Source organism: Tenrec ecaudatus, chromosome 2, assembly GCF_050624435.1.
Source record: "Tenrec ecaudatus isolate mTenEca1 chromosome 2, mTenEca1.hap1, whole genome shotgun sequence".
NCBI lineage: Eukaryota > Metazoa > Chordata > Mammalia > Afrosoricida > Tenrecidae > Tenrec > Tenrec ecaudatus.
In genome coordinates, this window is record NC_134531.1 from 146,396,718 (window position 1) to 146,401,670 (window position 4,953).

A 4,953-nucleotide genomic window follows, 5' to 3' on the forward strand; every position below is an offset into this window, starting at 1 on the left:
TCACGAGGTGCTGAAGGGATCAGTTATCAGGCATCAAAGAACAAAAGATCCTATCATTGTGTGCTCACCTCCTTGACACAATCACTGAAGACAAATGGGTGCATAAATAAATGTGGCAAAGAAAGTTGATGGTGCCCGGCTATCAAAAGATATAGGGTCTGGGATCTTAAAGACTTGAAGGTAAACAAGCCACCATCTAGCTGAGAAGCAACAAAACCCACATGGAAGAAGCACACCAGCCTGTGCGATCACAAGGTGTCAAAGGGATCATTTATCAGGCATCATCAGAACAAAGAATCATATCACTGTGAATGAGGGGGTAGTGCGGAGTGGAAACCCAAAGCCCATCTGTAGGCAATTGGACATCCCCTTACGGAAGGGTCTCAGGAAGGAGACAGCCACTCAGGGTAGCAACGATGAAACATACAACTTTCCTCTAGTTCCTAAATGCTTCCTCCACCCACCACCCCCACCCCACTTTCATAATCCCAGTTGTACCTTACAAATCAGGATAGACCAGAATATGTACACTGGAACAGATAGGAACTGGAAACACAGGGAGTCCAGGATGGATGATCCCTTCAGGACGAGTGGTGAGAGTGGTGATACTGGGAGGGTGGATGGAGGGTGGGGTTGGAAGGGGGAACCAATTACACGGATCTACATATAACCTCCTCCGTGGGGAGTGGACAACACAAAACTGGGTGACGGGAGACATCAGACAGTGCAAGATATGACAAAATAATAATTTACAAATTATCAAGGGTTCATGAGGGAGGGGGAGCAGGGGTGTTTGTGAAATGAGGAGCTGACGCCAGGGGCTTAACTGGAGAGCAAATGTTTTGAGAATGACGAGGCCAACAAATATACAAATGTGCTTTACACAATTGATGTATGTATGGATTGTGATAAGGGTTGTATGAGACCCTAATAAAATGATTTTTGAAATAAATTTTTAAAGAATTTTAACAATAGCAACCAATAATGTTCTAAAATTGATTGTAGTGATGATTGCCCAACTCTTCTTAATATGTTTAAACCATTTAATTGTATGGTGCTTTAATTGTACATCAATGAAACTACCAAAAAATAGCAAACATTGAAGAATATACATAATTCAATTCTTAAAAACTGAGAGAGAATCAATTATGTCACAAAGTTGAATAATTGAACACTCTTCCACTGCAGAAACAACACTATTCCTGGCTGTAAAATCAACATGAAATGCTTGCATATATGACCATGAAACATGCAATAAGAAGGTCTGTAGCAGAAATACTCACAATTTAAAGGCTACAACAACAGAAGAATGGATAAGTAAATTATGGGGTAGACATACAATATTTGGTAATACTGAAAACGAGCACACTTCCATTAAATACAACAACATGCATGAATCTTGGTGGAAAAAGAAATCACCAAAGTGTGATGAAGAAAGCAGATGATGCCCAGCTGTCAGAAAGAATAGCATCTGTGGTCTCAAAGGTTTGTCTTAAGACTGGTAGCTATTGAGGTAAGCTAAATCCACATGGAAGAAGCACACCAACTTGTGTTATCCAAGGACGGTAAGTAATTATCTAAGACCAGAGGAAGAAATCGTACCAGAGCTTAAATTTTAAGCACCTGATTCTCAAAAGGCTAAGGAAGACACTGAAAGTCTAAAACCCATTTGCAGGGTCCCCACATGGATTAAATCTCTGGTGAATCCCCTCTGACCATAAACCCGAAACGTGAATGGCCTTGCTGTCACACAGAGAGCATTGGAAAGTTGGTTATTGAAGATATCGTTAGGTTACAATGTAATACCTTATCATATATTCTCCTTTTGACCCCTTTAAAATTGCATCCAGTTTTTAAATAGTTTCTACTTCCTTTTTGATGAGGTTCTTCTCTGTTGTATTTTGTTATCGTTACTGGGGTTTGGGTTTTTGTATGTTTTTCTGTACAGGAAATCCAAAATAGAGTGAATAGAATACTGTGGGAGTACAGAGGAGGTAACAAAGCTAGTTTGGTTGCCAGGGAACTCTTTCTGGGGGGGAGATATTTGCAATGAGACCTAAAGGATAAATAGGGGGGCACAGGTGAACAGGGTTTTTATTATGCCTTGTTAGCCTTTATTTGAGGGGCCAAGGCAACTCACTTAGTAGGGTCACCCCCTCCTCAAGTTGACATGAAAGCAGAATCCCGGCCCATTGAACAGTACAATGTACCCGGAGAAGCTGCCAGGCCCACATGGCTGGACAATGATTTCCTTGAGTTTGAAAGCTCCTTTTGTCTTCTCTAACAGTTACCGTGTCCCCAGTGTGGGCCAATAAACAGAGTTATAAGGACCCTTTCTCTGAGTAGCTTCCCAAGAGAGGTGGGGGCATGTTAGTGGCTGGTTGCTTCACTAGCTACAGACTGTGAAGCAATGAAGAGGCATCGCCTCAGGAGGTAACCCCTAAGAGAACACAGAAGAAGAAGCTAAATGGGTATAACGGTAGCCTACTCAACAAATTAGAACGGTGGTTTCCAAACATGCCAATACGCGCAGTGTCCCAGAGGGTTCACAGACTTTGACGGGCTCATTTAAATCCTTTAGATGAGCAAGCCATTTTGATTTAAAAGAACCCTGATCAATGGGCCACTTCTCCCTCCATGTGAAGATGGAATTTTTGCTTATGTCTTAACGACTCAAAATGCTTATTAAGCTCTTTTAGCCCCATGATTTGAGTTATTCTCTTATTGCTATAATGTGGGTATTGGTAAACAAAGCTAAGAGCAACAATGATTTAAATGGGTAAGAATATAAAAAATAAATGAGCATTTAACATTTTGATAGGCCCTAAATTTTCAAGAAAAAAAATTTTAACTTTGTAAGGAATTAATATAAATCTCACCCTCACTTGCTCCAAGTGGGCAATGAGAATGCTGATTGCTATTCTGCACGTGAAGAAAGTGAAGACGGCCTGGCTTATCATCATACAAGGAATTAAAGAGTTCTGCAAAGTTACTGACAAATCTAAAAGAGAATGATCTATCTAATTGGAGCCAAGAAAATGTAAGTGAAATTAAATCCAGGTCAATTAAATGGGATTACACACACGCACACACACGCGCACACACATGCTAATGGAGTAAATGATAACTGGACCTCTTACGGCCAGTCAGGAAATTGTGACGATGCAGGAAAGGTACGCAGGTCACTAGGCGAAGTTACATTTTCCAGAGGTATTCAGTACAACATAAACAAGGAACGCAAGAATGGAGGGCAACTAAGGTAATTGGTATGGGGTCCTGGTGGCACAGTGGTTACAAGTTGGGGCGCCATCCTCAAGGTTGGTATTTCAAAACCAGCAATAGTTCCTCAGGATCAAGCTTAGTCCCCCAAACTTCACAGTAGTTCTTCCCTGTCTTATAGGGGCGCTATGAGTCAGTATTCGATCAGTGGCAGTGTTTAGTTCGTGAGTTTTTTTAATGGTATTAACTATAACATAGACAATTCTATAATGATAACAATAATTTGCTTATGGATACATAGGTAGGTAGGTATCCATTAATAAATTATTGTTATGATTGCAGAATTGCCTATGTTAATACATAGGTAGGTAGGTGGCATAGTGGTAGTGTAGTGGCTCATTAGCTGGCCTCCTAACTTCATGGTCAGCAGTTGGAAACCACCAGCCTTTCCAAGGATGAAAGATAAAGGCATTCTACTCCGTTAAAGAGTTAGACTCAGAAACCCACAGGGGCAGCTCTACCCTGTCCTATAGAAACGCCATCGGTCAGAATGACTCCACGGCAGTGAATTTGACTTTTTGGTTTGAGGTAAGTAGATATATTAAAAAGATGTGTGTGTGATCCTTTTCCGGTTCATAAACATGATGATCGGGTCCTCACGCGTCTGTGTGACATGTGCCTCCCATAATACTTGTTAGGACGTGGGCACATTACCCATCTGACACGAAGAAAAAAAAGAAAAAAAAAGATGTGTGTGTATTGGGGAGGCGGGGGGGGGGGGGGGCGCGAAGTTTTAAGAAAGCATTAAAAACAGAAACAAAACTGTGGTCGCCACTGCTCTCTAATGCCAGCGCTGCTTCAGGCATGCCAAACTCCAGCTGAAGGAGAAGGGGGCTAAAGAGGATGTGTACGGATGTGCTTTATACAATTGATGTATGTATATGTATGAATTGTGATAGGAGTTGTATGAGCCCCTAATAAAACGTAAAAAAAAAAAGAAAGAAAATGATTAGGGCAAAGAATGTACAGATGTGCTTTATACAATTGATGTATGTATATGCATGGATTGTGATAAGAGTTGTACGAGCCCCTAATAAAATGTTTTTTAAAAAAAAGAGGATGTGTCGCTACTATGGCTCCTGTAGTACAAAGCCGACTAAACAACCGGTGGTAAAGCACCCAGGAGGCAGCTGGCTACAAAAGCCACTCGCAAGAGTGCCCCCCTACTGGAGGGTGAAGAATCCCCAAAGCTGCAGGCCTGGTGCCGCGGCACTTCCTGAAATTAGACGTTATCAGAAGTCCAGCCAACTTCTGATTCGCAAACTTCCCTGCCAGCGTCTGGTGCGTGCGTGAAGTCGCTCGGGACTTCAAAACAGAGGCGCGCTTCCAGAGCACAGTTGCTGTGCTTTGCTGGAGGGGAGGCCTAACTGGTGGGCCTTTTTGAAGACACCAACCTATGAGCTATCCGTGCCAATCAAAAGTGCAACAATTATGCCAAAAGACATCCAGCTAGCGTGTCACATACATGGAGAACGTGATTAAGAATCCACTATACTGGGAAATACTTCATTTTTTAAAACTATCTTTTTCCTGTTACTGGTAGCTCTGAATGTTAATTTTTTGTTTTCTCTTATGGGGTCAAAAGATACCTAAGTATGTGATTGCAAATGGAAAAATCAGGAACAGAAATCAAGGACTAGCAGTTTTTCCATTTCCTTTGCGCGTGAATTTGTA

General features: G+C 41.7%; 1 non-coding gene across 1 annotated transcript; it reads left to right on the forward strand.

The window, feature by feature from the left end:
- The first annotated feature begins 3,839 nt into the window (after positions 1–3,839).
- LOC142441678 (small nucleolar RNA U13) lies at positions 3,840–3,943 on the forward strand. The gene has a single exon (XR_012783033.1). It is a non-coding gene; the product is annotated as a small nucleolar RNA U13 (small nucleolar RNA).
- The last annotated feature ends 1,010 nt before the right edge of the window (positions 3,944–4,953 follow it).